The sequence below is a fragment of the Triticum aestivum genome, chromosome 1B, assembly GCF_018294505.1.
Source record: "Triticum aestivum cultivar Chinese Spring chromosome 1B, IWGSC CS RefSeq v2.1, whole genome shotgun sequence".
Lineage (NCBI taxonomy): Eukaryota > Viridiplantae > Streptophyta > Magnoliopsida > Poales > Poaceae > Triticum > Triticum aestivum.
This window is the reverse complement of record NC_057795.1, coordinates 462,975,769-462,982,916: the sequence shown is the minus strand read 5'-3', so window position 1 is coordinate 462,982,916 and position 7,148 is coordinate 462,975,769. Positions and strand designations below refer to the sequence as shown.

Sequence of the window (7,148 nt, the reverse complement as noted above, 5' to 3'; positions counted from 1 at the left end):
AACAATCATGATTGTTGCCAACTTCAATCATCATTCGTGTATTACCTTAATAACACACCACATGATTACTATAGAGATAGATATGAACTATGTGTACTACATGACCTCGAATTCTATTTTTTGAATACACTTGATGTTGATTCCAAATAATAATACATTTAATGTACTAACTATATTTAAAACAAAACAGAGGCTGGGCAACTCGCTCCCAGGGAGCTCCCCGATGGCATCCTTCGTTCGCCGTCCGATTCTGGTCAACGTGGTCATTTTTTCGTTTTGAGCCATTGGATGTTCGCTGGAATTGACCTGTGTCGTTTTCACCGCGTGGTAGATTTCGGACAGGGAATGACCTGTGGGCTTGGGCTGGATCCAATTGGCTGGGTGAAACTATCATGGGTGTCCGCGTGCCTCTCCACACGCGCCGCGTCGCGCGCGCCGCGCCATCCGCATCGTGCGGCGTGGGTGAGCCGCAGAGGGCTGGCCAGCGCTTATGCACCCGATTTCTCTGCCCATGTCTGTGCTACACCGATGACAGGTGGGCCGTTGTTGCCTTTGGTCCCGCTCGTCGGTTGCACTGGGTGTCCGTCCCGTGGTGTAGGGTATAGACTAGAATTTTCTGGGGTCAACCGCTCTTGGCGGGAAGTTCCTGGCGCACTGCGCGCGTCGTGCGTTGTGGGCAGCAGCTGCGGAGGGGCCGGCCGGTGCATGTGCACCCGGCTTGTGCGCCCACCTTTGGCCTGCCGTAATGATGGGTGGGCCAGCGCTGCTTCTGGTCCCGCTTGTCGGCTTCACCGGGTGCGTGTCTCGTCGTCTCGTTGGCTGGGTTGGTCGTTCCCGCGTGAGGAGGTTTTGGCAATCAACTCCGCGCGGCACGCGACGTGGGGTCTGTGCCAGGTCGTGGGCGCTGGTTTTTCGTGTGGCTATTCATTTTGCTTGCGTTCAATGACAGGTGGGCCTTATACTGCCGGTCCCATGCGTAAGCCTAATGGTTTATCTCCTTCCATGCACATCTCTTCACGCGGCAGGGTGAACGCAACCCTAGAGCCCTCATCATTCCTTCCATCCACTCCCCAATGCATCCTCCTCATCCCCAGCCGGCGGCTCGACCTCTCGTGCCCTCGCCGCCATCAACCTCTCCTGCACTCACACGCCAGCCGCCGATCTCCCGCGCCCTCACCCATTAGCAGCCGAAGTCGCTCTCCCCCGCAAGTCGCCGTGCTCGGGATTTATGGCTGCTCCTTCGCCTCGCCCATCTAGATCCGCCATCGCCTCCCTCCCTTGCTGATGTTCATCTTATCTATTTATGCAGGGGGCTCGTCCTTCCGTGGTGCTCAGCCACCGTCCGGTTTGGAGGGGGAATAGGAGACCCCCAACGAAAACGAGTGTGCTAGCGGTGGACACAAGGATGCGCGGTGATTGTGCCAGGTCCATGCTCCAGTTCTTCTGTTGGGTGAGCTTCTTCACCCTTCTTGTCAAGGAGATGTTCATGTCTAGCTAGGTTCCTACAAATGGGATTCCTTTTGTTTCTTTCAGTCGACCAGATGCTCAGATCTAGCTAGGCTTTCATGTAGAAACTTTGTTGTCTTTTTAAGTTTGTTGGGTACCTCAGCTAAGTTTCTGCAAAGTGGATTTTTGTTTGTTACTGCTCAAGAGATGCTCTCGGATCTAGCTATATTCCTGAAAGTTTTTTTGTTGGCTTTCTTAGTTTGGTTGGTACCTTGATCTTTCCTCGTCGAGAAGGGGATATATTTGTCCTGGAGCTCCATTTCTCTTTATAGAGGAGTCTTTTGTTCCTTTGCTTGATTTGGCGCCTGGCGTGGGCATCTGTTTTAAGAGGGGACGACATACAATCCATGCAAGTGTGCTTAGTTGTTGTACGTATGGCAGCTGCAGCATCTTGCCAATTAGTCCCCACCAAAATTAATTTACCTCTCCATCTTTTTGTCTCGTGGATATCAATGCAAGTACTGTAGGTAAATAAATGTTCTATGGGAAAACATGTTGATTCAGAACCATAGCAAATGGAACTATGCATTGTAAGTAACTGGTACATACGCTATTTAGAACCATAGAAAAACAACTATACAATTAAAATATCCATGACTAATTTGCACAGTACAGCAGCGCGGAAGCAGCAACAGTCATGTTCTCAAGTTTGAATGTGTGTAATGTAAGAGCATGTATCTTAGTTATTTTGGCATTGCTATCCTTTACATTGTAGGGTGTTTTGCATAACAAACAGTGAGGTCTACATATGTAGATTTGCAAGTTCGCCACACCTTTGAAACTTGTAGTTGTTTACTATTCTCTTAAATCTTTAAACTTTGTGCTTCATTCCTTTAATTTCAGAACTAGGAGGTGCAGATAAATAAGAGTTGTTGGCAGCAGCAACCTACACATGTGGAAACAGTGGTTATGGCAGCTCAAAGGGAAGTTCTGTCTGCTAGACAGCAACTCACAACTTAGTGGCGGCTCAATGTACATATAATCTATTTCTTCTTGGAGCTATCTACTATCATATTATGACTTGGTGCTATCTGAAGCTTCTATTTTCTCACCTTTTTTGGCGGCGATTATCCCTTAGACTGCAGTAGTTTTTCTAGGTGCCATTATAAGTGTAGGTATTCTACAGTTAAGCCTCTCGCGTTGCAAAAAGCTACATTCCATTGTTTTTCTACATGCCATTGTAAGTGTAGGTTTTCTACTGGCTTCAACATAGATAATTAGCATGCGAGAGGCTTAACTGTAGCTTTTTGCAATGCTAGACGGACATATTCAGTACTGAAAATCTAGACTGTTCTTTCTACTCTGTAACAACTTCTATGCTTGCGCCACCATGATATCACTACAACATTTCCCTGTAAAATTTTAGTAGTTGCATGTAAACTGAATTGATTTACCAGTAAAAATCTGGACAGCTCATTCCAGTCGATAATAACCATTGTGGCATTACCATGATATGTCATGTATTTGCTCCGAGTCGTAGTATGTTGCAGAAAGTATAATAAGAGATAGAATGTATGCACTATGGCGAATGTATGCACTATGGCTAGCAGTAACATATTATTGACTTGCACAGCATTTGATCTATCTATTTCTGCAGGCTATTCCTCATGTTGCAACCTTTTCCTGTAGAATCAAAAGGAGTTAGATGGAAGAAATTGCAGGAGGTATATTCCGTGTTCCATTAGTCTTACTTTTGGAGGCTTGTCTATAGTCTTAGTGTTGGAGGTGTGTCAATAGTAGTATTAGTTTTGGAGGCTTGTCTATATTAGTCTTATTTTTTGGATTACGTTTCTTTCATCTGCATCCTCTGGATTATGTTTCTTTGTTATTGCCATGTGTTACTTTTTCTCGTTACTGTGATCGTCAGTGCTCTTCACAGTGGTTGTTCTTGCTTTATGGCTGCCTTCTCAGTGCATTTTTATTAGTTGTAATACATTAATATAATATGCTCGATTGACCATATTAATTATATATTGCACTTCACCGGGGGCTGTTGGTGGAAGTGTTAGTTAAAATATTTTGGTGGCAGTGTATAAAACTAACTGTTGTACACCATTGTTAAGTGCACTTTTGAGCTTTGAGTAGACAACTGTGGTCTTAATTACTTTAAAGGATTGTTAGTATATATTACTGTCGGATTTTAATGTTCAGTTATTCACACTATTATTGCTTGATTATGATAGCTTGCTATTATTAGAGCAGGAATGGTATTCCCGGCGTGACATTCAAAAGCAGTCAAGATGGTGAGGTTTAGAACGGAGGAGCTCCGCGGAATTATGGATAGAAAATATCCATAACATGTCTGTCATTGCCATGTCGACCGTGGTATGTGACCAAGCAGTGACAGTTGTCTCTAATTATCAATTTTATATAGTAGAATCTTCTTGATTGATGATTTTGTAGCCTTCTCTTAGTTGTACTGGATTAATTCTTAAAATTGGATCATTTAAAATTAGTTAGATTTAATGAGTTGTTTCGCTATTTTCAAATAAGTAGTTTAAGCCCTTATTGTGTTCTGGAGCTTATTCTTTCTGCCTTCTTATGATTGATTTATGCTCTCATAAGCTTAATTATAACTATTGGCGTATAATCTCATGGCTCAAAATCTTAGTTGTTGAATGTATTAAAATTTATAAGATCTGGAGTTTGCACTATATTTCATCCAGCGGTATTCCCAGTAATTGAATGTTAAGAGTACTCATGATCCCAGGTTGTACATTCAGTTACTGGGAAATGCTTTTATTTTGTAGGCCAGTTTTACATTCACTTTTTCAATAACGAGATGACCATGAGCAGTGTATCAAGGTCTTTTATCAATACTAACGTTATGTTAAGATTAGTAAAAGAAGGATTGATAGCGGCATACCTTAACTCGACTGATGCTTTAACTGCTGCCTCTCTAAGCCTTGATTAGCCATGGAGATACTCAAGTTCCAAAGCCACAAGTGAGGCCATCCTTCTAAGATCCGTTCATCCCAGCTCATTAATTTGTTTGAAATATATATTTATATTCCAAAATTGCTCAATCTCCAGCTGGCCTCTAGGTTATCAGATGAAATCCGGTTAAATTTTCATCTAGACTTAGTTGAAAGTATTCCTTTTGTTATCCAGTTTTTTGCTACGCATGTTACCTTTGTCGCTGAATTTTGCTTACAGTTTATATATAGTAGACTCACATGATTACCTGATGACTCGTTCACGCAAGAACTATTGTTAATTTTTTCCTTTTCTGCAATGATGGTCGTAGCCCTTTGATTCTACAAGCCGCAAAGGAGCAAAGTGTAGAAAATATGTCCATTGTTGTTGAATTGGAGGGATTGTCACCAAGTTAGTGCTTCAGATTGTTTCTATTTTAGAGCAAGAAGCCAAATCATGTTGTTCATTGTAAATCTTCAAAAACCTGATTATTGTCACTGTTATATCTGTTATAAACTTTTGTTCGTGATGTGGTACTTGTCAATCTTGGTTTGCCCTTCCATTTCAAGTTTGCCCTTAAATTCCAGCGGACCAACAAGTCCTTGTTTCTTCAATTGGTTCTCATTTCATGTTTGCACTTCTATTACAGTAGAATATTTCATAAACATTGCGTTGGGCATTGTTTGTCCAGTTCCCTTCAAAAAAGAAGAGATGGCTATAAAGATTGGATGCTTCTAACATAACATAAGCAGAGGAGTGGGAACTATAAACATGCCTCACTAAAGAGATGAAAAATGTTGTGCAAGGCATTCTTTGTTAAGCTCTAAAAAATGAAGGAATTATAGTCCATCGGACCTATAAAGGGTTGTTGAAGGACAAAACGCTATGGATTCAGAGGAGTGGGAGGGCACAGTCTACCAACAGCGAAAGGACAAATCGTAGCCTTGATTCCAAAGTTCCAGCTAACATGGCAGAATTGCATAGAGAGAATGCCTGCATTTTGAAAACTCTATTACAATAGTTTGAGGCTATGTTTCCTTCAATTTTCATTATTAAAAGTATCCTTATTTCCAAATTGTCAATTATTTTCAAATAGCTCTTGGTTTGAAATGGGACCTTGCGCCATCTGGTGCAACGGGTAATGTTATCATACATCTTATTATTGACAGCAAGCCTTCATTGGTTTTTATTAAGGACCCTCGGGTTAAATTTGTTACCACATGGATTTCCTTTTCAACGCCCACGTGCATTCAGCTGATCCCTGCGCCATATGTCCTTGCAAAATGAAACTATTTTCATCGACAACATGGCTTTAGCTCGTCTCTGCGCCATCTGGCGCAACTGGTCAACTAGTATTCATAATCTAAACCATGTTCCATACGTACACCGTGTTTATCACACAAAGTATAGTGCCCCGCCCCCTACATTATGACAAGTATTTAGACCTGAGCTGCAAAAGCCACACATTAGCCCAAATTATAATCAATGTTCTACATTATGATATCTTCTTCAAGTATCCGTATCCACTTTTTTATAATGAATTATGATCTTTGTTCATCTTTTACACCTTCACGATCCTCTTCTATTTGTAGCTAGCTAGCGCTAACTTTCTATCGTGCATGCACACGCCCGCCCCCCTCACACACCCTTAGCGTCCCCTCCATCGCGCATGTTCATTATTTCTCTTTAGGTCGTCCACCAACGGTGTGTGTAGGCCCCCGACTCCTTCTTTCTGGCACACACCGGTCGATATACCTCTCTAGCCAAGTGTGCCTACAACAAACACATATATACTTCCCCTCTTCTCTTCTCACCGTCCATGCCCCCATATGTCCAATACGATTCCACGCAGGTGCACACTCCCGCCCCTCTTTTCATTTATCACATGCTCGCACACTCCCCCCTCGACATGGTAGGCCTCTCGCACCACCTCCTAGCCACACCCTCTCCCCCTGTCTGCCTCTCCGGACTTTATTTGCTTCTAAGACATGCATGCGTGTATATGAACTGATCTCCCTACATATAGCCAGGTCGACTATAATTCGTTTTCACCAAGCACCGATACACTTACCTCGTTAGTTATGTATCTCCTTTTCTCGGACACACGACGGTTGATCTTCCTATGTAGTTATGCATGCTTACCACAACCATATCTTCTCCCCTCATCATCCTTTAATACCTCCCGACCCGTCTCTCACACGCACGCATAGACAGACAAACATCCCCCGCGCTCTCTTATTGATATTGCACTCATACCCTCCGTTTGTCTAGCAGGCCTCTCCCACCATTTGTGAGACGCCACTCCACCACCAACCCTCCGACGCTCTACCTTTGTCTTTTTCCCAACCTTATTCCTCTGCTACACATATCCATGGATATCGATCAATCTCCCTCAATACATAGCTAGGTCTCTCTCCTTCCCCACACATATACTAGTCGACCGGTCTCTACCCCCCCCACGCACACCGATAGTCGAACGTTGTAGGTAGGTATCCATGCCACGGAGAACTGCACCTCTGCCCTCTCAAATTCCAGTAGGCCAGCCGCCCTGTATCTTTGACGTGGGCAAACACAAATTCGATGGCACTCTTTATCGATCACGCAGCCACACACTTCATCCCTGTTTTCAATTCTATCGATATCTCACGTCCATGACTCTGTTTCACACACATTGCATATGTTACGGTTTTCTGATTGAGATATCATCAACACACTGCCTCTATTTC

At 43.2% G+C, this 7,148-nt stretch overlaps 1 long non-coding RNA gene across 4 annotated transcripts; it reads left to right on the top strand.

Annotated features, from left to right (window-relative positions):
• Positions 1-1,004: 1,004 nt before the first annotated feature.
• LOC123131907 (uncharacterized) lies at positions 1,005-5,497 on the top strand. Of its 4 annotated transcripts, none has more exons than XR_006464377.1 (5): positions 1,007-1,450; positions 2,350-2,478; positions 3,104-3,170; positions 3,709-3,831; positions 5,072-5,497. It is a non-coding gene; the product is annotated as an uncharacterized lncRNA (long non-coding RNA). The 4 variants fall into 4 exon arrangements; XR_006464374.1 differs by lacking the exon at positions 5,072-5,497 and adding an exon at positions 4,754-4,951 and having other exon boundaries at positions 3,704-3,831; XR_006464373.1 differs by lacking the exon at positions 5,072-5,497 and adding an exon at positions 4,754-4,951 and having other exon boundaries at positions 1,008-1,450.
• Positions 5,498-7,148: the final 1,651 nt, after the last annotated feature.